The sequence below is a fragment of the Balearica regulorum genome, chromosome 12 (genome assembly GCF_011004875.1).
Source record: "Balearica regulorum gibbericeps isolate bBalReg1 chromosome 12, bBalReg1.pri, whole genome shotgun sequence".
Lineage (NCBI taxonomy): Eukaryota > Metazoa > Chordata > Aves > Gruiformes > Gruidae > Balearica > Balearica regulorum.
The window spans coordinates 1,742,854-1,768,765 of record NC_046195.1 but is presented as its reverse complement, the minus strand read 5'-3'; the positions used below and the strand labels follow the sequence as shown (position 1 = coordinate 1,768,765).

At 49.7% G+C, this 25,912-nt stretch overlaps 1 long non-coding RNA gene across 1 annotated transcript in view; it reads left to right on the top strand.

Annotated features, from left to right (window-relative positions):
- Positions 1-25,912, top strand: part of LOC142603451 (uncharacterized) — a 73,968-nt gene that overhangs the window by 32,050 nt on the left and 16,006 nt on the right. Inside the window, exon 5 of the long non-coding RNA XR_012837381.1 lies at positions 13,385-13,533. This is a non-coding gene — a long non-coding RNA (uncharacterized LOC142603451). The remainder of the gene's footprint in view (positions 1-13,384; positions 13,534-25,912) is intronic.

Sequence of the window (25,912 nt, the reverse complement as noted above, 5' to 3'; positions counted from 1 at the left end):
GGCAGTGGAGGGAGACCTGGAGAAAACAGGGTCCCATAAGAACTCGGGAACCCAAGAGGTACCATCACATCGCTCTCTGATCCCTTCTCCGTACGGGGGCAGGCCTGAGCCACCGCTGCTTTGTACTTAGGTGTGGCGCTGAGGGAGCCAAGGGGGTGTGAAATGCAGAGCACTGCTTGACCACCCTCCAGCAGAGGAGCAAAGAGAGCAGGACAGCTGCCACATGGACCCGACCTTTCAGCAGGGCTGAATGGATGCCTTGTGTCCAGCAAAGCTTGTCGCCAGGCGCTTGCTACCCAGCTCCGTAGCTTTGATTTAAGGAGTTTGAAGCAGTCTTACCATGCCCATTAGCGCTTACACGATTCCCCTGCCAAGTAGTTGTAAATGTTTCCATTCCTTCCGCACTTGGCCCAGTTTCTCCTGTTTATTATCCTAAATGTGCCCAGGACGTGACCCTGCTCCCCCTCCCCAGCACTCACTCCAATTCTATTTAATTTCTACTTCTTCCTATGAAACGCTGTAACATAAGCACCATTCAAAGGACCGAAAAAACAAAGGAAGGTGGATGTTCACAGAGGTGCTGTGCCTTCCCTTGAGATCAGGCACGCTGCTCTGGCCTCGGTGTCCGATGAGCTCAGACAGACGTAAGAACAGATAGAAAGGCAAAGGGGTGCTGCTTGGTGGCTGTGGGGGAGCTGGGGCTTGGAAAGCGATGGAGAATGCTCAGTGCTGGCAGATATTTAAGTCACTCTTTATTGCAGTGCTCCACAGGAACAAAAAAGATCAATATTTATTAGTCACAGAAAGCATAATTTTGCATGAAAAGCATCGATCAGCGTGTCAGCCGAGACAATGTCATTACATCTTCTTTATGATTTGGTCAACACCACTATATGAATGAGGACATTGTTCCCTTAGATAGATAGAGCCGGGGGAGGTGAAGGAAGAGTTTAGCACAGTGCAGTGGTTAGAAGGGAGCAAAGCAGGGGCTGCAGTAGTGTTTGGTGTCACAGGATGCGCTTAGGGGCTCGGCTTTGGCTCTGAGTCTCCACCTCATGGTTCTGCGTGGTCACTTTGCCCTGGGATCTAAGCACCACCAAGAGAAATAAGCTGCTTGCCAACTGGGGTCAGGGTGAAAGCTTCCCCCCCCCCCGTAAGGTAGTATTGCACAATTATGGGCTTTCTGGGATGTTTATACGATCCTTGAAGGCAACCCAGCATATGTGCTGAGGACTCCTGTCAGTTCCAGCTCTCCTCCAGTCGTTCTTGTGCACGTTGACTGACTCTGACCCAATCTGACCGGTGGGTGGAGGTGTCCGGTGTCAGACCACAGCCCTGAGGACCACTCACAGCCACCAAAACTGTTTGTTCAACCCGAGCGGCAAGTTCGGCGGCTGGCCAGCCAGTCTGTGTGGGCAGGCTGGTGGGGCACGCGTGGCGTGGGGAGCCTCGGACCTGCCGGACGGGCTGGCTGGTGAGCCACGGTGGGCAGGAGATGTGGGAAAGGGCTGTGGGCATCGCCACACGGAGAGTGGGAGGCAGCTGGGAATGGCAGTGGCACGGAGGAGGCACAGGAGCTCCGGAGTGGCCTTCAGCGGGACGGAGAGGTGTTCGAGAGGATCTGGTGGGAAGTAGGAAGATGAGGGAGGTGGAAGTTGTTGCAGTTTTACAGCTGGACACAAAGCCAAAGGGAAGAGGCTTCTGGAGTGCCGACAGCTGCTGCTAAAACCTCTCCTTGCTGCGGGTCCGGCAGCAGGGCCAGCTGCGGTACAGTCAGTGCTAAAGAGGGGTTAGAGCCCTCCCTGCTCCTGAGCACACAGCAACGGCCAGATCCCTATTGCCTCTGCAAAAGCAGTTCAAATCCTGGGGCCAGCGCTCTGCTGGCCCCAGCAGAGATACGGGAGCACAAAATGGGCATAGAAACAGCAGGGCCCGTGGTTTTGCAGAACGCCTGAGTCAGGAGTCCTAGGTCAGGATTCCCAGCAGTGCCGTTGACTCCCTTAGGGCAAGCCACAAGTCAACCGCACGCACTGCAATTGCAGAACTCGGCTTCCACTTAGACACCAAAATAATCAGCTCCACAAGAACTGCTTGCTCCAGTCACTGGGGGCACAGTGACTTTTCTGAAAAGTTCTGCTGTAAATATCGTGATCGGAGCAAGCAGTTCCTCCGGTCTCCCGCCCCACGCTGGATGTGAGCCTGGAAAGCGTGCCCCTGCCTTGGTATAAAGATCCTGACCAGTTCACAGGCTGGTTGAGAGTCTTAATCTAGGTGTTTGTAGATAAAAGGTGTCATCAAATGAAGATGAGTGGCTCTGTCTGGCTATCTGAATGATGAATGAGGTGTTGTTCCATCCAAGCAGAAGGGACCTCCGTGTGCATCCTGAAATAGAGTTTTTAAGACAGCTGTTTCTGCTTCTACAGCCTGCCTAACCTGACAGAGAGCCCTTTGTCAGCGAGAGAGGCCATTGAAGAGGTGGTACAGTAGGAAGGCTTGGTTGAAAGGACACAGGCGCCTACAAACCACCTGCTTTGTAGCTGCTGCTGCAGAGATTTGTGGATCTGCTATCCCTAGCATAGGAGGCTGAGGGATCTCTTGAGCGTAGGAGCTCAGGACTCCATCATGCTGCACCCCTTGGGGTCTGGCATCAGTGTGTTGATCCCCAGAGAGCGCGGGGTGACTGTGGCACAGTGTAGGCGAGACAGTAAGCCTGAATAGGGTCCGAGGGTCGCGTTGCATCGAGGAACACTGGGAAGAAATGAGTTTTCAGCCCCACTTTTGCTCTGCCAGTTGCAATGCACAGAGCAGGCAGCTTTACTGCGTGGAGTCTCAGTGAGGGAACCATTAATTTTGTATTAGGACATAAAAACTGTTTGAGCTGAACAGACCGATAGTCCTTCTAGCCCAGTATCCTGTCTCCACCAGAAGCCAAGGCCGGATGCCTTAAAGGAAGGCATAAAAATCCCATAATGCCCGTAATTGCGCAATACTACCCTATGGGGGGAGATTTCACCCTGACCCCAGCTGGCAGGCAGCTTATACCCTGAAGCAGGCGAATCAATAGCTGTTATGATTTTCATTTGAGCTAGCGTCACTGCGGATGCTGTTCTTATTCACATAAACATCTGATCCTGTTGTGAAACTCTGCTGTTTGTTATACTGTACTTTTGCTATCCTGGCAAGGAGCTGGTGTTCTCACATATGGTGTTCAGGATAGATCCTGGATGGTCTGCTGCTGGCTGCTCGTAGGAGAGCAAAAGAGGAGCTTAGTCCCTTCCCCACCACCCCAGCCAGTCGCTGTCCCTTCTCATGCTCTTTATTTAATATTACCTCTCCCCACAGCCCTGCTGTAGAGTGACCGTGGTGGGGACTTCAACTCTAATGAGAACATTTGGTTAGATTTTTCACTAAGTAAGTAAAACCCTAGATTTTCAGCCAGGGAAGAAAACTCACACCCAACTAGCCATCTTTAGGGTGAGATACCCAGCCCAGAGACTGCTTCTTCCACTTGTCTGGCTTCCCTCAACCCCCACCAGCCCTGAGCATGGGAGAAGTTAAAAAGAAGACTACCCATGAAGGAGCGGCAAAGGTGTGTTTGCCTGCTAGCGAAACACGAGAGGGGAATGAAGGCAGGAGAGCAGGTCTCGTCATGTAGAACGGGGAGGAGGTGACACAGCCCGTGATAATTGGACCATTAAATCTAGCAAAGGCACCGACACTTACACAATGTGGCTCAGGGAAACAAACGTTCTGTAGTAACAATAACTCTCCAATAGCAAGCAATAATAAGTAACTGCAATCATTTTTCTGCTGATCCAGTGCTTAATCCTATTGTTCAGACTCCAGGTTAAATTGTCCTCAAACCACGGTGCAGAGGCCAGATAGGTTTACAGAGATGTGCAGGCGTGACCGAGAGGAAATTTTGGCTCAGAAATCTGTTTGTAAATGTCTCTCAAATGTCCGGTTTTGTTTCCTGTGCCTCCTCTCTGCCAGCCCTTCTGCCTCCAGAAATCTCTGCATCGGAGGGAACCGTCCCAGGCCTCGTGGTCAAGCATCCTGTATTCTGCCCCACACCTCCCTGTGAGTCTCACTCACCAACGACAAAAAATGGCAGAACTGCCTGAAACAGTCACAAAATTGGCTTAAAAATCCTTATAGTTTACAAATCTGGCTTTAACTCTTTTTATTTATTGTAGGTCTGGGGAGGAGGGGTTTAATCCTTGAGCCATATCCTCAGACTTTTCAGCTGCGAGAGCTAAAAGTGCCATTTTTGCAATAACAAAAGTGGAATTTTGCATGCAGACGCAGGGCCCCAGGAGCGGGGGACTGAAGAACAACACCCTGTTTCTGTAAACTGCACATTTAAGTCCGAAATCTGGATGGTTTGGGGCTTCCAGGGCCGATACCCATCTGGACAATATCTTTATAGATTCTTAATTCTCCAACTCTAATCCCGTGGAGCATATCAGACCCCACCAGGTTGTTGGTTGTACTGTAAATTACAGGTGCAAAGTTTGAGCCAGGATCTGATGTTGGGTTTGTGGCGTTGGGTGGCAAAACCCAGGTCCCCTGTTCGGTGACCAGGTTCCCGTTCAGCACCAGCGTGTTCAGGGTGTGAACGTGCTCGTAGCTGGGGCAGGAGTGCTGGAGCTTGAGGCAATCTTAATCTGGGATTAAGAACAAAGACAAAGAAAATTTTACCTCTTTACTGGCTTGGTTGTTTCATTTCTTTTTCAGCTGGATAGAGGACGTGGAAGGGCAGAAAAACCCTTTCTCAATCCCATGTCTGGCCAGGCAGGGGATTGCATAATGCCGCAGATGTTCCAGCTGTGCTGTTGAAGTGCAGATGACTTTGTTGGGTGTTGCTTCTGTCTTGGTTTAGTCTGGGCTTTGGGCTACCAGGCTGTGGTAGAAAAACGACTTACAAATGTTAGCCATCTATTTTCTTGGCCTGACAGCTGCGTGACACCCAGGACTGGCCAGAGCTGGTAAGAGACATCCCTTTTTCCTGAGCGCAGATACACTTCAGAGCGAGTGATTCAGCATTCTGATGATATTTCTCCCACAGCAGCACCCTTCCTGAATAGCTCAGCACTCCTGAATTGGAGCGAATGATGCTAGTGTGTAAGAACACCTACTACGTTTTTACTATCACTTGAATGGTGGGATGTGCCTCCATTCCTCAGTAGTTAGAGTCCCAGCTCGCTGTTCCTGTATCACTTCTGAATCAACTTTGCTTGCACAGCCACATAGGTCCTGATAACAGGAGTGTGACCCTCCGCTGGGCAGGAAGGGATTAAATTGGGACAGAAAGAGACGTCGGATTGCATGACACGGGTGTTGTGAGACAGCGGGCTCGGGGCTGGGGATGGCATGTGGCTGGAGTCTCCTTAATACAAGGTGAGCTGGTCGTGAAAAGTTCATGACTCCCTGTAACTCTTTCCCTCCCTGGGGCCGTCTCGGCTCAATTACGACTTTCCAGAGATGTCTAGAAAGGGGAGATGCCTGGGATATATTTGTTTTCTTCTTCTTTCCCTTTGATGCCTCTTCCCTAATCGTGGGAGACTTCTGCAGCTTGGGGTTGACCTTCTCTGCTTGGGCTGGACCGATGCTCCCTTAGTGAGTCGGTATTAACGGCAGGGCAGGGCAGGACCTGTGATAACTCAGTCTGGCAGCCCCAGCCCCGTCAGCACCGATGTGATGGAATAGTCTTTGGAGACCCAAAGAGCTTCGGTCAGCGCTTCTTTCTGAAAAAGGGTTGTTGTAAAAGGAGTAAAGGAAAGTAACCATACAAAGCCCTGAAAACCTGGAGGAGGGGACAGAAATCAAGACATAAAAAGGTAAGGCCGTTTAGGAAAAAGGTTAGGGTGATGCCATCCCTGTAGTAGTGCTGGTGTTAGTAGAGCTGGACTTGATCCTGCTCTTCCTACCGATGAAACTCCTGCTGGTGTCCGCATCTGAACGTGTCAGAGTAGTGCCCTGGTAAAACGTGTGTGTTGGGAGCAGGGAGGCCCCAAACATCGCTGTCGCCTGCGCTCAGCCCTGCTGAGGAACCCTGTAGGAGGCAAGGGATATCTGGGCAGTGCAGATGGCGGGGTCGTTAGGGCTCGCTGCTTGTGACACCTGCCTGGCTTCAGAGCTTGTCCCTGCAGCTGCAGGCAAGTCCTGTCCTCTCCTGGGCTGCAGCACCCCAGAGCCAGGGACTCGCGGTTCTTCCTTGGGGAGGGTGTGACTGGGCAGAGGCTTGCTAGCAGCACTGTGGTTTCATTTTAACAAAGGAATAAAAGAAGGGAAATGGATTTTTCCTCTGCCAAAGATTTGTACACATCTGTCTCACCCAGACCGTCCCACCTCTTCTCTGAGCCCCAGGCAGGCTTTTGAGAGCTGGTTGCGGCTTGGTTTCCTGCAGCCTAAGACGCTGCCCTTTAGCAATTAGTTGGGCTTTGGGTTCAGACCTTGGACTTTGTGGCCAAAGCACAGCATGGAGCATGTTCTGCGGTGGCACAGTGTGGAGGCAGAAACCTCGTTCTTTGTTCTTTCAGCGATGGTGGTGGTGATGTCAGGGTACCATCCTATTCCCTGCGTATGGTTTTCGTCACCCTCCTATTAAGCTAAGGCAGCTTGTTAACACAGCACACATCCCTGGACCCAGATTTGTAAAACAGATCAGCTGCTCTTGCAGTGTGTTGCAAAATTATTATTTCCTCATGTCATACCGGCCTGGAATTATGCCAGGATGCTTTAGGGGGTAGGAGGCACCTTTAGTTTGTGAGCAGGGTTGCCACTTATCTCTGTTTCTTATATTTCCATATCCCCTACACAGCAATGAGACAACTTGGTGTCCAGGAAGGTTAGCCCAGCACCTGGCCCCCACAGCTCTGCGTTAGGACACCTTGTCACCGTTACGCATCAGGAGGTCAGTGATCTGTGACTGCTCCGCGCACATGCAGACTCAGAGGCACGTTAGCTACCTGTGTCGCCGTCTTTATGTCGCCAGCACACCCAGCCCTTGTTCCCCAGGCTGGAAGGGCTTCGGGGTGGGGCTGGGAGGGTGGAAGGCTGGACTGGCAGCTGGCTGGGCAAGGGAACCGCTTCAGTCATTGCACTGGAGTTGGTCCCGATCAAATATTTTCTGCCACTGATTCTTACCAGTCTTGTGGCATCCCCAAATGAGGCACAGGGGATTACAAAGCAGGCAGCTTTCGTTTAGAGCCTGACCTTGGCATCAGGCTGTTAGCATGGCAAAGAGAAGAGATGAGTTAGCTGGCAGGCTGCCTGTGTGTGGCAAGGGCTCTTTAAAGCCTCAAAGGATGCATTAGTTTGATGTCAGAGGCTTTGTTTGTGGCATTCCCCGGAATAATCACCCTCCCTCTGTGTGTGTGTGTGTGTGTGTGTGTGTACGTGCACGTATCTCCTCCCTGTCTGCATCTCTGATGGTCCCCCATCCCGTGGCCGAAGAGCTCAGTTAGACAGCACGGATAACTCCAGTGAGACAGATGGAGATGGATCCAGGCCTCTGTGGGGACAGCTGCGTCCCTGACAGTCCCCTCTGGTCCTGCACCTGTTAGGAACTATACTTAGCATGGGAAAACTTTCCAGAAAAGAGAAAGCAGGGCAGAAGTGGGGAGGCAGAAAGGCTGGGAATTTGGCCTCATTCTCCCCAGCAGGTCCTGAAGCTCCAAAACCGCCTCTCAGTAATAGCATCCAAAAATGACAATCAGGTGAAAAGCAGGCAGTGTACCAAGGCGTGCTGGCACTGTTCAGAGACAGCCTGAGCGAGTGACGGCTTCATAACTCCTGGGTGAAATGCCAGGAAGCCTGGTGTGTTTGTCCTGACAGGCCCCAGCGGTCCAGATCACTCGGCAATCGCCATATGGGAACTCTGGTAGATACTGAGCGAGGCACGTGCTGGGGCGGTCACAGGTTGAGCCTTCACTGTTGCAAGATGTGAGGCAGCGCAGACTCCCGTGTCCATCACGTATCACCCAGGACTTTTGCAGTACCTCTAACGCACCCCAATTCAAGCAGCCCCCCCCGTTCCTAAAGCGCTTGGCACGCTGTCCACCTGCGCTCCAACCTGTCTGCTGCGCTTACAGCCATCCATCCACCTGCCCGTCATCCCTGTGCGTAGCCATTTATCCGTAGACCTCGCGTGGAATGAATAGGGGAGGAAATCCTCCTCCTTTTGATGCTAGGCGAGGACATGGGAGGCTTTTCAGCTTTTTATTAATGAAGAATGTGAAGTTAGGTGCCCATGCTCTCATGCTAACTGAGTGTGCCTTGCCCCCTGCTGCCCCCCCTTCTTGCGGCAGGGGCTCTCTGGGAGCCTTGCAAGGAGGCAGACTGAGCTGTGGTTGGTTCAGAGACCATATTTTCTTTTATATTCTTTTCCTTTGATAAGTGATGAGCTGTATTTTCACCACACAAGTTTCCCATTGGCACAGGAGGTGCTCGATGGCCATCTCTGCTGTGTCACTTGGGACGTGCAGCGGTGATTGCACCCTCTCTAGACCACCCCTCATCTTCCTCCCTGGGGAGGAAGTCCTGAGCTCCTTCTCTGGAGACACTCCCCTGCCTGGAGCTCCAGCTGGTGCGGAGTGAAACTCTATCAGCATTTCGTAACTGCAGGAGGGTTGGAATGAATGAGAATCCAGCAGCTCTCAAATGCCTCCAGAGCCGTCCCGCAGCAGGGCCCAGCTCCCAGCGCTGCTAACAGGTGGCATTGCCTCCCTGGAAGGACACTCTGCTTCGCTCTCAGCTGCTCTCCCGCTATGCCTTATCCGCACGCCCTCTCTAACACCCGCACGCCGCTCGTGCAGTTAGCGTTTCAGTATTTATGGCCACCTGGGCTGTTGCTTAGCGGGAGGATTTGCTGTACTTAGATGAAAAATGCAACAGGAACTTTAAACTGCTCTGTGGCTAAATTGAGTTCAGTTTTCCAGTCCCTGCAGCTCTCAGCTATCCTTCTCCGCCCTGTTGCCGTGCCCTCTTAGCAAGAAGCAAGAAAACAATTATGTTGCACTTAAGAGCCACCGAGCACTATGGGTTTTATTAAACATCTTCCCTGAACGATGTTCTTAGTCAATGTTTCTCCAGCTTCAGGGGGCAGGTCTGGGTGTGAAACCAAGAGAGGACGAGGGAGTACAGCGTTTTGTGAGGATATCAGCAGCATCTCCAGCTAATAAGATAAATCCATAATATTTTAGTTGCCTAATCTAGATTTTTGTGGCACTGGAACAATTTGTGGTTACACACCTGTGCAGCAGATGTGTATAGGGGCATCTCATCACGTCCAGACGCTTGAGCCCTGCTGGTACCGGTGCTCGCTGTGCCAGCTCTGATGCCAGAAGATTGAGTTCTGTGCCATGGGAAGCATGGAAATGCTTCTCTCCTTTCAGTGGCCACTTGCAGCTTTTTCCTCTTAAGACTGGGAAAACCCGTTTCACACTTCCCAACTTTTCCCTGTGGTGTCAGGAAGTGATACGTAGGGCGAATCATAGCTATTTTCATTTCTGAGCGGGAGAAATGGGAGGTCGTTCCTAATCTCGGTCATGGAGATGGATTGAATGAAACTAGTAAGCGTGGGATAACTGAGTAACCTCTGTGTTACTTGCAAGGTGCTTAAACTCTCTTCATATATGTCACGGAGGCTTTCCTGGAACCAGAGGCACTGGCCAACATAAATTGCTTCTGTCAATGTGCTTTACTGGACTACATCAAAGTAGAATCGATAAAGAGTTAAAAAAAAAACCTACCCAAAAATGGGTTTACTAAGCCAGACCAAGCCATAAACAGACTAGAGTGCTGTGGAGGTCAGGTTTCAGCTGGCGTTCGTGAAAATAGGGGGGTTCTGGCGTTGTCGGCGGGAGGATTCATTGCACTGGAATATTTCAGGGGAGGAGAATGGTACGGGACTTGCTAACGCAGTGCTGCAAAGAGAGGGGCTCCTTGTGTGTCAGGTTTCTGCCTCCAAGTTTGCTGTCACAGATTTAGACTGATATCATTTATATCAGTATAAGCTATCTGTTTCCAGTTAACCTAGATGAAAGCCTGAGTGTGGTTATTGCATTCTAAGGTTGCTGCAACTTGTTAATTATTTAGAATAATAAAGTCAGTCGAATTAATTCATTCCTAAAACCGAGCTTATTTGCATTGGCTTGTCTTTTTTCTTTTTTTTTTTGTGTAACAGATCTCTTTGCGGGCATATGTTTGTGTAAGCTCTTTGTGTGTGCTTGTGAGTGTTTGTGTAATACGTAATTTCCTTCACCATCTTACAACCGAAAGAGGCTGAGCTGGATTTAAACATTGTACAAGAAAAATAGTTTCTCCCTGCCTGTGAATCTATTCGGTGGAGGTCCACCCTAAAGTGAAGCTGAATAGGTAAGGTATAAATCCATGGGAAAAAAATGAGGTTTGTAATGGAAACGCTCCCCTGTCTTAAATTATAGCTAGGCATATGTGAAGCTGAAATTCATGCTGCAGCATCCAGACGGTGCCTCAAGCTGGCCGCACATTCCCAGAAATAAAGAAAAATACCACAGCCTACCTGCAAAATGACCTTTCTCCTAACACCGACTTGCAGCTCAGAAGCTTTTGTGCTGCAAGAGGCAGGGTAAGATACATGAAGTGACAGATTGCTGCTGACAGCGAAAGGCTCTTTCCGTTGCATTTCTCTACAGCCACAGTGATATATCCAGGGGCTTGTTAGAGGAACAACAGCACCAGCCAATAACCAGTTGGTCTAAGCCCTAGAGATAGACCGTATGTCCCACACTCTGTTTCCTAAGCTGCGAACGTAGAGTAAATTCAGCTGCCGTATCACTTCTCTCCCTGCATGTTATACAGCAAAGAAACGCACCTGTGTATTTATCTGTCTATGGCAATGCCTATATCTATAAATAACAATGTTTGTATCTGTGCACGCGTGTGTGTGCATATTTATGCGTCTATGTATTTATTATGGGTGAGGCTGGTTGTAGAGCAGTCCAGAAAATGGAAATCCTTTTGTGCAAATCATGCTTTCTTGGGCGAAAGGAGAGCCAGGAGACCAGGGGTGATGAATTGACCCTGAACCGCGATGAAATTTTTTTTTCTTTTAAAGGCAAAACAATTTCAGGGAAAGGCTCTCCAAAAAAGTCCGGTTTCAGGAGGTGGCTCAATTGAATTTCTGGTTCCTGGCTGCCTGCCTGGAGGGCCTCTTGTCACTTCTGCTTTCTTCCAACAAGGCAGAAGGTGGGATTGACAGCAGCCTTCCCGCCAGGCTGTTAGAGAAGCGGGGAAGCCAGATGCTTTGCCTCCCTGCTCCCTCCCCCTTCTGCGGCCAGAGAGTTAAGTTGCTTAACTTTTCCATCTTCGCTCTCCAGCGTTCCTGGTCTGACGCAGCGGGGCTCCTGAGGAATGAAATCATGCCTGGGAGTCAGCAGAGTCAGTGCGTGTGCACAAAGGGGTTCCTCGCTGTTGAGGGGTAGGAGCGTGCACGTCACACAGTAAATGGCATTATGCTTTTGTACAGGAAAGTGAAATCACACTTTTGTACGGAGAGTTTATGCAAAGGCACGCTTGGTGGAAATGGGCTGATGTACGAGCCTCTCCCCTAGAGCAAAACCAGGGCAAATAGTTGTTTAATATGATTTCAGAGCTTCCCTTCCAAACTCACTCTCAGCCCGTGCTGTTTGTGTAACTGCATGTAAGTTACGTTGTAGGTGATAGCTAAAATATTCTTAGGATTTCTTCTGCAAGGACCATACGTTCAGCCACTGTCTTTTTGTATAGGATTATCGTCTTTAGATGGTAAGAAATGTAAGAAGGTTTCAGTTGCTGTTGAATTAACATTTCTACGTGCATCATTTAACTAGATAATTTGCTGACTCTCCAATTTTCGTGTAGTCAAATTGGTTGACTGTTTTAACATTCTGAAGTGGTAGTTAAAACGATGTGGAGAATGGACCCTGTTCTTTAGATTCAGGGCAGCAGTGGGGTAAGGTTCTCTAGTAGAGTTTTTTGAGACCTGACCAGCTCCAAGTCGGGGATAGTGCATTTCCCAGCAGCCGTGACCCACAGAGCTCTTGCCTTCCCTTCCCAGTCTGCCCACAACTGCAAAATGGCTTGACAAACCAGTAGTGGGTGGCCAGGAAATGACACCCCCTCCCTCCCCAAGCTCATCTCGTTGTGAACAGCTCCAAACGCCAGTTAAGATGAGAACGCTTCTCCTTCTCCGCTAAGCTCGTCTGTACTGAAGCTGCCAGTCTGCGGGCGAGTGTCTCTGCAACCTGTTGGCTCTGCCGGGGGTCATCCGGACATCTCGAAAAGCGGTGAAATCATAGGGTTTCATTGAAATACATACTGTCCTTTTCTCCTCCTCTGTGCTGCGGGGAGAATCGTGATGGAGCAGGCGTTCCTCCTCGTTTGGCACGCATTGCTGCCTGTGCCAACTCAGGCAGGAATGAAGATCAGCCTAGGGCAAACCACGAACATTTGTAGCCTGCAGCAAGGCAAAAAACGTTGCCCAGAACAGCCTTTGGAAATATTTTAATTACCCCTGGTTGAACTGGCAATCAACTAACTTGAGGTAAAGATCACAAGTGGAGACAGAGTCTAAGGGGAATTTTATGCTTGGAGTCAAATTTCAGCAACATTTTTGAAGCATTTCCAATTGGTATGGTTTAACAGCCATCACCAGACATTCCCAAATCAAAACAGTTCTGATGTACATGGAAAGCAAATCAGTCATGCAGCTCTAGCACAGTGTTGTGAGGTGGAGGAACATGGGGCTTATAAAAGAATCAGCCTAACCACCGAGGTCTTTCTGAGCAGCTTTATAGTCAGAAGACTTCTTTAATGGACTGCAAATCAAAAAATGGAATTCATTTTTCATTTCTTCAGACTTGCCAGTGAAAGAAAAGCTTGCGTCTGCCTGACTGCTTTCAGCTCAAGTCATCTTTGCCAGCCAAAGCAGATTCTTCTTGCCTGCTTCCAAGAGGCATGAGCTTAAACAACTGATCTCAGAGTGGGGTGTCTCTACGGTCTTAGACATGAAGAGAGGTGATTATTCCTCCCAAATAATTCGGTTTCCCGTAAGGAAATTATCACACACAGAGAGGCGTGCACCTTCCTCTGTTCCGTCGACATGCACTGCTAGAAAGATTTATTTCAGTAATAAGATCTTTGCAGTGAAACTTAACAAAAACGAGGGGGCAAGTTTATTAATTATATATTTTACAGTTAATGAAAGATAATATTTAACAGAAGTAATTGCAGGGATCTGCCTTGATGGCACAATTCATTTTCAGTAATAAACGGCTTGTGTGTCTCTTTGTTGGACTGATCAGTTACAGAGACAAATCCTGCCTCATGCTAAGCCCCTCTGATCTCTTTTCATTTGCAGGAGATGAAATGTTCTCCCATTCAGTGTGTACGGAAGAGACTGGAGCTGAGCTGCTATCTCCGTAACAGTAAAACTACAGTGAAATCTGAATTCTTTGTCCATGTTTCATCACCTGCTTTGTGATTGCGAGATCAGACATCAGCCTCAGGGTGAGTATAGATACCACCCACACCAGCTCTACCGACACACCGCAATCTGTTTCTGGTTCTCCCCACTCTTGTTTATCCCTCGCAGCCCTGCTGCAGGCTCCGGTAGTCGTGAAAGCCTTGTTCTACAGGACTCAGGTAGTTCACCCCTCGAGCTGCTTCTAAGCAGCCTCTCCCTTTTCTGCTGAAATATCGTGGAGGAGCTCTTGTCGCAATCATCTCGGCTGCGTTCAAACCTGGTCATGGATATACATTAGCTGTCCTTGTAGTAACTTGGCAGGTTGTCAGACCATATGCCCCTTTGGTGTCTGATGCAGAGGGTGACTGGGTGTCTTCTTGTGTGCTCTGACACTTGTAGACTGGGGCAGTTTATTTTGCAGTATCACTGATAATTTTTCTGCACTCCTAACGCCTATCAGGTAGGTTGATAGATTCTACCTCGTGTAGGTGTCCATCTCTCCTTATCTTCCTGCTACCTGAGGTATACTGCAGAGCCTGTGACACGCAGTTGAGTGATTTTTGTTCCCTCCACTTGAGGGAAGTATCTTACAACATTTTAAACCGGTCCACTGTGATTGACTCATGCCACCAATTCCTGAACGGCAGCCAGCAAGGTAAGAGAAGATTTAGAAAAGTTAACAGCATCCAGATCAATTTAGGACAGGAAGTAAACCCAAAAGTTGGATAAAACATTGTAAACAGGCAAACCCAGCATGCCCGCGAAACACAGCCGTCCTGTGCGACAGTGTGACATCCCTTCCTTCTTTCATCGCTTTTTCTTTGAAAACTGTTGGCGCAGTTGGTGGGTTTTCCCCATGGGGGTTCACTGCTAATGAAGTGTGACAGGCGAAGTCGTTAGCTCTAATAGCTATGCACACCTCAGGACAACAGTCCTTCCTATGGGTAAGAGGTTGATGGGAATTTTTCAAGGAGGTGTTTATCTAACGGTATGCCGTAGGGATCAGGGTTAGGTCCAGTCTTCTTTAGTGTCTTCATTAATGAGCTGGAAGAGGGGGTAAACAGCACGTTAATGACATCTACAATGAAACGAAGAGAGAACAAAGCAGAGGGCCAGGGGAGGTCACACGTGCCAGCCCGCCGGAAATGAGTAGGGCTGGGTTGTATCTGCCACGGGCTTTCAGTCTGGCTTCACGTTGGCCTTGTTTGGTACGTAAAATGGAGAGGTTTGGGGCTGAGTCTGGGCAACCAAGGTGGTGGGTTGAGTATTTGTAAGGGCATCTGTTAAGCTATAGTGTTGGCTACTCTGCTTTAAAGCACAGGTTTTCTACTAGATCCATCGTATAAATATTGAAATGTGTGAGCAGCGGAACCAGCAAGTCTTGGGTGGAGATTTGTGAGCTGAAGGGAAGCAGAGAGTGTGTGAGTTGCATGTCTCTTTCTCACGTGTCGGCACTCGTGTGTGCACATCTTCCAACACCTTCCAGAGAGATTTTCATCCGAAGAGCTCTGACAGCCTTTCAGGCATCAATCACGCAAGCTCCGCAATAACCCTGCAAGGTCAGGAGGTGTTATCAGATGGGGAAAAGTCTCTGCGCTGTTCCTCAGAGGAGCAATTTGCGCCTGAACAAGGAGAGAGGCACAGAGGGCCAGCGACTCCTGCAAGTGGGCGCATTTGCTGCAATCGGAGCTTTCCTGATTCCTAGAGCCAGGAATGGGAGCCAGGTCTCCTGAACCCCTGTTCTCCACCTTGACCGCTAGAAACACTTCCTCCCCACAGAAACCTCACCGTGAAACCACCCACAGGAGAACGGCTTTGTTGTTTGGCAGGGAGAGCACAGGCTCTGCTCTACCCAATCCGCAGGCGCATTTTTGGGGTTGCGTGTTTACTAAAATCTTGGCTTTGCTGGTCTGGAGAGAATAAAAGTTGATTGTTCACCAGCCAGGGATCGGCGTCTCCCTGCCTGTACGTGTAAATATCTCTGTACAGCCATACCAGGCCATAGGGAATGTTTGTGGTGCAGCAGCCTGCTTGTATTAGAAGCCTTGTCTCTCTTCTGTGGTAAACACGTCTCTTGTTACCTGTTCTCACTGAAGCTTTTCTGGCTTCTCCTATCCTTTACTTGGCCACTTTGGCTTCAGGGCCTCGTGATAGCTGGATTGATTTATTTATTTAATAATAAAACTTAAAGAACTGGTTGTTTTCCAGATTCCTCCAACTCAGGCACTGGCTGTCTCTGAGGAGCCGGGTCACGATGGGGTTAGCATGGAGGGAAGCAGGGCTGCTTGGTGTGAGCCTCAGCTCTGCAAACCCCGCTGTTCCTTCTGCCTCTCGGCCTTCTCCCAGTAACCCCCCTCCTCCTGAACTGGCAGGAAAGTTTACGGCGCTGCGCAGGCTGTCCAGACCTCACCAGTTCCGTCCCTCTCAGGATGTGGCAGGGATCATGTAAAAGGGAGTTGACAGCCCCAGTCTGCAAACAGGACGGTATGACAGTAGAGAGGAGGTGACAGAAGACAAGAGTGGGCCTTCTATCACTTATTTCTTCTGTGCAGGTCCCTGCTCGGTGTCACGGCACGTGCACACAATACTGAGATTGTGCAAGGAGAACTGTAATGGGAGAGAACTGAGCATCGTGGGGAGAATGGAGGCAGGGAGCAGGCAGGGAGTAGGCAGGGAGCAGGCAGCAGAGGGATGTGGGGCAGGTTATGGAAGTGAACTCCCCTGGACTCTTGGTTGGAGATAGCAGGAAGGAACACAGGAAGGAGGAAAAGGCCTTACTGTGGTGGAAGTAAAGGGAAAGACTGGGTGAGGCTGGAGAGCTTCAGTGGCCTTATCCCATCTTCTGTGAGGGACAGTGACATCCTCCCCGTAGGGGTTAGCAGTGTTGTCTGTTTATTCGCATGGCTGGGAAGCAATCACACTCTTTTGGATGATGGATTAGTGTTTTAGAACAAAAGACAGAAATCTGCTCTGGATCCCAACCTGAGGCATCTGCTGCTCGTAATCTGAAGGCAATCAACTCCTGAAAGGGTTCCCCCACCCCACATCTTCACATGTGGTACCGCCAGGTCCAATGGACCATTTTGCTGCTTTAGGAGATTTGATTTTATTCAGCTTCCTAAAATCCCGAGTTCTGTGATATCTGCATGATGGCACGGCTTTGATCAGAACTCAGTCGAACTGGTTCGTCACTAACACTTTCCTGTCTGTCGGTTTTACAGCTGGATAATGAAACCTGCTTCCCATCGCTCTCTGACCTTGGTTTTGCAGAGTGTTCAGGTGCATCTTAAAGACTTCACGTTTGAAGAGGCAGGCATCTGTCACAGCTGCAGCTCTGGGCCTCGGGTGTTTTGTCTCCCTGAAAGTCTGGCCCTTCCTTCGGGAGGAAGTCTGTATCTTCACAGTGTTTCTGCCCATAGAACTGATAACATTGAGATTGTTTTACACATCAGCGACAGAATGAAGAAAGCAGAGGCAATCAGGACCCAAAATAATTACGTTTATCATCTATAATCATCACACAGGGTCTAACAGCACATAAGCACTTCTAGCAGGCTGCTTTCCAGACATGGAATGCAGGCAGTGTCATTAGAGGATTCACTGATTATTTACAAGGATACAAGCCAGCCGCTGAACAGTGCGGAGGGGGATTCTCTGGCCTGCAAGCACACCTAGTTATTACATATGTTGAAAAGAAAGGCATATCCAGTGCTGAACTCATCTCTATGTATGCAAGCATTACTGGGTGTAGTTTCCAGAGTCAGGCTGTGGAAATAACAACTCAGTCCCTTTCTGCTTGGTCCCGGGGATTTGGAAGGTATAATCTGGAAGAGCCTACAGCTGCTCAAACTCCTCTCCATGGAAGGGATTATTCCAGGGGAACTCTCTGATGTTTCCTCTTGTGGCTCCTCCCTGGTTTCATGCCAGTCTTGAAATACATAACCCTGAACGAGGACTTTAGGACTGAGTTCCCCACTGGCAGAACTATCGTCCACCACACTGCTGCACAGTCTGAGGATGTGGGGCTAGAAATGTCCGAGCAAATTCAAGTGGTCTCAGTTCAGAAAAGGTCCCTAAAAACATTTACGAGCAACAAAAAACCGAACATTCTTCAACCCGTATCCTTGCAGCGTAGTCCTCTCTCTCCTCATGCTGCACCGTTAGGGAGAGCCAAACTTTGGAGCAAGGGAGAAAGGGCCAAAGAAAGTCTGGGCCAAAATGAGTACAGGCTGCATTTAGCCATTTGGTGGAAGGTCTTAGTAACAGCTTGCTTGGAAGTAAAAGTCTTAAAGGTGAGGGCACAGGAAGAGTTAAAGCCAGATTTGCATGTGTAGTGGAATTAGTTGGAATCCCATCAAAAGCCCATGACACTTCATCTCTTCAGCAAAACATCGGAGACGCTGCACGTTTACTTACTCTGATGTTCCAGGTTATAAAGTGACTTTCTAAACCCCTCGTTTTCCATGATGATCTCCAGATGAGGATGTAAAATTCCTCCTTCCAGGACGCCAATCCTGAGGTGTCTCTGTGTGTAAAGGAGGGATATTTCTCATCCTCTCAGTATCAGTGTCAATGGGAACTGGTGTTTCTCCTGCAGACACCACCCCACTGCCAAGAACTCTGCTTTAGCAAGGCTCTTGTGAGCTACTTTCAAACGTGGAAGGGCTTTTTTTAGAGCCAAACATTGATGTAAGTGCATTTTTACTAAAATTCAAATGCAAACCAATCAGCATTTCACTCCAGCACTTCAATTTTCTCACAGATTGTTTTTCCAGGGGCACCCTCTCCTTCTGGCTTATCTGCAAGACTGTGGGAACGCTGTCAAGACAGGAGTCGTTCTCCTGTATCTAAAGGGCAACCAGCTCAGAGACTGAGCCAGATACTTCTGTTGTGTGGGTATCTCATGCCAGTGAGCCGAGGGGGAGAGCTTGAGCTCCATGGTGTGCTCCGTGCTAGGTCAGAAGAGCCCTGCTGTTAACTATGCAAGTGAGATTCTGCCTGCTGCTTCAGGGATGTATAATCCTACAATCAGAGGATAATGTTGGGTGAAAGGAGCCCCAGGGAGTCTGCAGTCCGGGTCCCTGCTCAAAGCACAGCCAGCTTCAAAGTGAGATCCAGTTGGTCTGGACCTCATCCAGTCAGCTTTTGTATATCTTCAAGGACAGGGATTCCTCCGCCTCTCTGGGCCCCTGTCCAGGATAATTGAGGTTTTCCTGGCGCTGAGTGCTCGGTAGCTAAGTGTGAAATCTTTTCCAAAATCTTTTCCGAAATCTTTGCCCTTTTCTGTTCTAGCGTAGGTTCTGCTTGCAAAGCACGTTTATCACTAACTTAACACGTGCTGGACTTCCCCTGCGCTCTTAAAGCTTCTACAGCCTCTTCCTTGGACTTTTCCAGGTACAGAAAGGACAATGCTGGCTCCCATCCCAGTATATACCCAGGGTGGCTGTTCTGTTACTGGCACAGAGGGCTCAGGACCAGCCCAGACCATTGGATCCCCTAGTCCAGCTGGTAGAAGGAAGACGAGACTATGGGAGTCAACCAGGGACTTCCGTTGTAGCTATAGAGCCTGGAGCAGGGCAGTGGAGGGAAGAAGATTTAGACAGTAGTGACCCTGGGTGGGTAGCGGAGTTGCTTTGGTGGTGTGTTCGCATATGTTTCGAATTGGTGAGTAGAAGTAGAGTCGTGTTGTGAAACAGATGTCGGGTTGGGTTCTCCTTGGCTGGGGATGAAGGCTGGCTCCTGTGGGTCACCCCCCCAGGGCTGAAGGCAGCTGCTTGCTGGAGTGGGGAAGTTCTGGAGCAAAATCTCTGGACTTTCATGCTTCAGCTGAACTGGTCTGGGAAGAGAGTGGGACCTGTATAGCGAGGGGCCTGAGTGTCCCTCCCGTGGTCCTTGCGAGGGGGAAATGGAACAAAAGAGGAAGATGCTGAACCAAGGATGCAGCTGGGTTTGCTGATGTAGACATCAGCATGATGCTGAGGTAGACCCTCAGCACAAGAGCTGCAAAACAAAGCTTTGTGGTCTGGAACTGTACCAGGTAAAAGGAGAAGGCCTGTCCCAAAGAGCTCCCTACCAAAGTGTGAGACTGGTGGAGGTGAACAGAGGAGCAGTGAAGTGATTCTGACTGTGATCTCGGTGCTGCGCTGTCAAACTTGCTGTAGGAATCGCAGCGAGAGAAGATTTTGAAGACGACAAGTAAGGAGCTTTGTGGGTGTCTTTCCCTTCAAAGCATGAATAAAGAAAAGCACGACAGTGCTTCCTTGAAAATCTGGTGGGTGGACTGGTGCTATGAGCTGATAGAAGATGGGGGCTGATTCCTTCATAATGAATGAAAGATGACAGATGGGGAAAGGCAAGGAAAGGCCTTCAGCACTAGTATAATTAACTTACTTCTGAGAACATTGGGATGGGCTTTTTTCCTAATGTGAAAGAGAAAAGAGAGGATATTTGACCGAGTAATGGGAACTGTAGAGGTGAACTTGGGTGGTCCTTTGTCCCTGAGACACCTGAAGCAAAGAGGCTGCACCAGCTTCAAGAGCAGAGAGAGAGGATGGCCTCCCTGGTCTTGAGGAGGAAAGGCTCCATGGGGCTGGTCCTTCCTCCTACTGGCTTCATCAGTGGCCCTGAGCTCTTGTTTTGGAAGAGAAGGTGAAGAGCCAATCCCCCGTCAGCCCAATAATGACTTCACACCCCTACTTCATCCCCGCAAGCCTTTTCTCTTGCACACTAACGAGTCTGAGCCTACTTCATTGTGCTTCAGTAATTGTGCTTTTAATTATGCTCTGTGTCTTTGACCATCTGTTGTGCTCTTTTCAGAATCTGTTTCAGTTCTGATATCCCCTTTGAGATGAAGGGACCACAAGTGCACACAGTATCCAAGGTGTGGATGAATCATAGATTTTTCTGTTCTGTTCTTTTTTTTTTTTTTTTTAACTTTCCAAATGATTCATACCACTTGATCTGTTTCTTGATGGTTACTGAGCATTAAGCTGACATTTTCATGGAACTGACAGCTTTATGTAGAAAAATGAGGGCCTACCAAGAGGAGCGAAACCGATGTCTGTTGGAGAGAAAAATCCTGATCCTTTCCAGACAAGATTGTTTGGACAAGGAATATCACAGGGATCTGAAGGGAGAGGTTATAGTAGCTCCCGGCATGGAGGCCACCTGGGAGAGAGGCCAACGTGAAGTTGATGGCGTCGGGAAGATGCTGTAACTTGCCAATAGACATATAAGAGCAAGCATGGCAGACCTCCTCTTCGAGCAAGACTGGAGGGGAGAGGAAAAATCAGGCCAGGAGAGGGAGCTGGAAAGGCTCTAGCTTGAATAGAGGAGACGAAGAGAAGCAAAATGAAAGGTTAATGAGCCAGAGAGCTTGTTAGGAAGACAGGGCCACTGCAAGTTTGGGCAGAGGATGTACAGCAACGTCTGTGAGGGGGTTGCATTCAGGGGTTGCGATAAAGCGGGCTACACAGAAGGAGCAGCAGCAGCCCTGGCTGCTAAATTAAGCTTGTGGATCAGATGGTCCTTCTCACCAAGGGGGAAGATTTAGCCCGTGGAGCTTCTTGGAGGGCAAGAGCTGCGGAGAAAGCATAGCATTTAGTGGAGGAAAGGAAGAGGCTTAATGTCCATGTATTTGGTGTGTAGGATAAACGTAGCTGGAAGAGAGGGCTGAAGTCTGCAGGAACAGAGTGGCTACAGTTGGAGGATAGACCGGGAGGTGATAACCTGCAAGCGGCCTGTTCTGCTTTTTAGGATAAGGGAATAAAACTGTGGGCTGGGGCAGCTGTGTGCTTCTAGCACCGTTTAGCATCTTTTCCCTTCATAGGGAGATCTTAAGTCGGTGTGGCTTCCTCTTTTTGTTCAGCCCTTGCTCTGACTCCTTTCTCCTGGTGTGCAGGGGTGTTCTGGCCTGTCCCACTGCTGCCAGCAAGATACTCTGCTCCTCAGGCTCTGATACCCAGCTTGTTCTCAGCAGGGTGCTGAGAACATCCAGAGCTCTGTTATTGCTTGAGCGTCCGAATCCAGCCCCGACACCCACCAGTCTGTTTTCAGTGCTGGCTTTGTCTCACCGCCGTGCACGTTCTGTGCACCTACAGCCACGCTGCAAGTGTGGCTCTGGTTTGGATTGGTGTGCGGTGACAGCATGGGATGTGGGCAGAGTGGGTATTCATGCATGGGGCCAGACTCTCAGTGCCCTTAGAGAAGTCTTATTCCATCCCAGGCCAGGGAGATCATCCCTTGACCTCCGGCAGCTGCTCCTCATCTTGTCTTCTGAGTGTCTTTTAAAGATACCTTGGACTACCTTGACGTGATTTCCTAATGCCCTTTTTGACCTTCCTCTTTCCCCTGGGCCTGACAACTTGGTGCTTAGATGTCACCCATCATCACATGAGCAGTGAAAAGAACCACCTGATGTTTTCCTTGCTGTCTCTGTTCCAGCTCTCAGACTCCTTTCATCTCCAGCTTCCTACTGTAGGAAGGAGTTGTGGTATTTGGCCTCGTGGTTATCAACCCAGCAAAACTGTCTATTAGCCAGAAAGCAGGAATCGCACATAACTAAAGGAACCAAACCTAATTCCCATTGACAGGAGAAAATTTCCATTGCCCTCTGCTAGTCCTGTCTGAAAGGGAGAGCAGCTCCTGGGACGGAAGGATAAAATGATGTACAGAAGCAAAGTCACCTGGCTGAGATCACACGAGGTCCATGGTAAATCTAGGATTACCAGGAAGATTAAGTGGCATAACTGCGTTGGTTAGTTACTCAAGCTAAGACATTAGATGTGATTTGGGAGCCCTGGCTTCTTCTTGGAGGGGTTTCAGAGTAGATCCTCCTCCATATTCGGTGCCCTAGCTAAGCCCTTGGCCAGATGCCGGTGCCCTGCTCAATCCCAACCCCTTCCTGACCCCTCCAAACAGGCCGTCTTGATGTTCTGTTTTAGTGGGGCTGTCTTGTTTTCTAGGCAGAGATAGGAGTTGCCAGGTCTGAGTCTGCAGGAGTGTCGTCGACTGTACACTAATGTGCAAGGTCTTCCTCTGTCGTCCTTCTCCTCTTGCTATTTTCTTATGCGTGGAGGATGGTGAACATAAATAGCTCACCAAATTACTTAAGGGGCTCTCTCACTTATTCCTGTATTCTGCAGGCAGGTTCCTTTCCAATATAATCCTGTACCTGCAGGGTTAGGTGCCAAGCATCAGTCATGTGAGAGGACTGTAAATGAGGGTCCTTCAAAAACTAGTTCTGTTTTGCTTAGGGCCATAATGGGGAAACTGCTGTGTTTCCATTAAATCCCCTTTGTATCAATCTGTAGAGCTTGGCTGTAGGCGAGAGGTGCTGGGATCCCAATGGGCCACTAATTAATTACCATCCCCACATTCTTTATTGGCAGTGCAGGAGCCTTCCGGCACCGCCTCTTGATAGTTAATTAGGGTGAAGCCAAGGAGAGGCTCCGTTTCAGTGGTGATCAGTTAACATTCCCTCTGGCTTTATTCCTTGCAGACACGTCTTGGCATTGTGAGGGGAAGCCAAGATTGAACATATGGCTTATTGTGGAGCTCTGACCTTCCCAGAATGCCAGCGATCAGGGGTAAAGTCAAGCGGCTGGCATTTCCTTCACGTGCCACTCAAAAGCCTACCTGATGCCATGGAAAGCCTCCGTGTCATTTCTGGGAGGATAAACCCACGGGCGAAGTAGCAGTTGCTACTTGCTCATGTTATTCCTTATTGTACAACACGGAAAGCTAAGAAGCTGTTGGTCGTGCAGTAGGAGAAGACCACCTGTGAAATCTGCTTTGCAGGGCTTGGTGCTCAAAGGTGGTAAAGAGCAGCATAGCTCCATGGATGCTCTCTGATGGGGGCCTGCTGGGCATGGCTGCCCCTTGCATGGCTCTGTGAATCCAGGAGACCGCGAGATAATGGATTGGGACACCTGAGGGCACGCTTCTACAAGCCACACGCACGGTCTGTTGGGATCTTACTTGTTGTCAAAGGAAAAAGCACGTGTGGGATGAGGCATAGTAGTTCAGAAACCGTCCAGCCATTCTGGGCGTGAAATCTGGGGCTGGCTGGCCTGAGAGAGACCTTGGATAAGCGAAATGTAACTGCTCACAGTGGCTTGCCAAGGTCTGGGTGGGAAAAACCTTCCTTTGAAGAGGATTTCCCATCTTCTCCCAAGGAGTCCCCAGCTGCTGAGCTTGCTTTGTTGCCACGGCCTCGTGTCTGGGGTTTGCTTTTCTCAAGACCTTGAAACCCATTCCCTTCCCAAACCCCTCGCAGAGTTTGCCGCAGCCTGTCTCCTGTTCACTCCTTCTCTGGAATCTGCTTTCCACAGAGAAGATTTCGACTTTATTTTCTTTTTGCTTTGCAGCAACCTAATTAGTTAACTTTCTATTGCAGCCTCTTCCTACAGCACTTGCCAAAGAACTCATCAAAGCCTCCCTGCTGGGGGAGGCGGATTATTAATCTCTCTGTGTTCAAGGTTAGAGGAGATATTTCCTCCTCTTGTGGACTAGCAGCTCTTCCAGACAAATCTTTAGCCTCCCCATTCAAGATCAAAACCGCAGGCAGCTGGGAGGGCATTAGAGTAATGCTCATTCAAAGGCCGTGCTTTGTTTCCTTTAAGTGACTATCGTCCCTTCCTCTGATGTGCTGAAGACAAACTGACTTCACCTCTGGGCCAGAGCGGAGGAGAGCAGCCTGTCTGGGAAGTGGCTGTGGTCACTAGTGATGTGTGGCCTTGTCCTGGGAACCCTGGGGCACCCACGTTCCTCCTGCCGTCCCCAGCAGGAGGCTGGTGGGACCTTTGCTGGGTGCGGCCGAGGGGCAGCTCACGGTTCTTCCAGTGGGTGCGCTTGTGCCTGGTGTCATGCAAGCGTCAGCCTTGGCTTTAGGGAGGATGAACGTCGAAAGGAAAAGGCTTTGGCAGTCGAGGTTGGTTTGTTCCTTTGGGAGCTTCTGGGATGTGGCCCCACCGCACGGAAAGTGTCGGCGTAGTGAGCCGAGACGTGCGGGAATGCTGGCGGCTGAGCGCGTGCTGTGGGGCTCGATAGCTCTACTGATCTTGTTCCTTTTGCTTGTACCCTCGGCATCTGCTGCTATCAAGGTGTCTGATGGGTGGTAACAGAGTGTTTCCACAGAGTAGACTTTACAAATCTGAGATTCCTCCTGGCCCTTGAGGCTGCACTGGAATATCACATACTTAATTCTTGGCATAACTGGATCCGTTTGGTCTTGGGATGATTGGAGGAATGCCTGGTCTCCCTCCTGCCTTGACAAAATAAGGTTCATAAATAGCCATGTTCCTCCTGTGGCAGGGAGAGTGGTGCACATAGCGAGTGCCAGAGGCTAACGTAAACAAAATATATGACCGCTGGCTGGGATTTCCCAAATATGTGATGTCCTAGAGATGTGGTAGAGCAGGAGGGGTCTGTGAGAGAGCAGGAGAGCCCGGTTAAATACCCGTGTCCTGCACTCAGATTTCACGTGCGTGTGCCTGCGCTGCGTGCGGAGAACAGCTGCTCGGGCCTGACTTTGCCGGCGTCCCGAGCTGCACGGAGCTCTGCGGCGACAGGAACGCAGCATCTAGAAACAAGTGTCAGCCCCTCTTCTCTGGAGGGGTTGTGTGAGGGCAACAGGGCGCAGAGCTGCGTATTGGACCAGGACCAACCCTGTGTCCAACACTATGTGTCTAAAACCTCTTGGCCACCCAGTGACTCCGCTCCAAGGGCTCATTTTGAGTGAGAAAAGCAAGGGCAGGATTTGCAATGATGACTAAGGAGAGGGAACTAGAAATCGAGCGGGAGAGGTTGGAAGGGTGTTGGAAGTTGCTGTCAAAGTCAAGGGAGCTGGATCCGACTGGTGCTGGAAAAGAGATCAGAGGAGATGACTAGGGCAGAAGACAGGTTAGGTGGTTAGCGTCATCCCAGCCCTTCCTTACTTGAGCAGCTCTGCCCACTGCCGCTTACTCCCCCAGCAGCACCATCCCGGGACCCACGGGGCTGTCCCCCCTGCCAAGGGGCTCATGTACTGTCGTACTCCAGTCCTCTGGCTGGAGAGTGGCACGCTGCTCCCTCCATCACACCCTGCGCTCGCAGGGCCGTGAGGATCCGTCTTTCTGGTACCTCTGCTCCTCGGCAGCAGCTGGTAAATCCATTTTCTCAGCAGGTGTGTTCTTGCATTCTCTGGAAAAACAGTTTTTTTTGGAAGAGAGGGGGGTGAGAACAGAGGAAAAACTGGGGCAGGAGGAAATAAAGGGAAGTAGAAAACAGAGGGGAAAGGCAGCAAATGACAGGAAGAATTAGAGACGGAGTGTGGAAAGGACTGCGTGTCCCTGGTTGCTGAGCACTCAGCAGATCCTGTGGTGTGTCTGCTTTATTACTGACAGAGTTCTCCCTTCTGTCGGCTTGTTTCCTAATTGCTGGTCT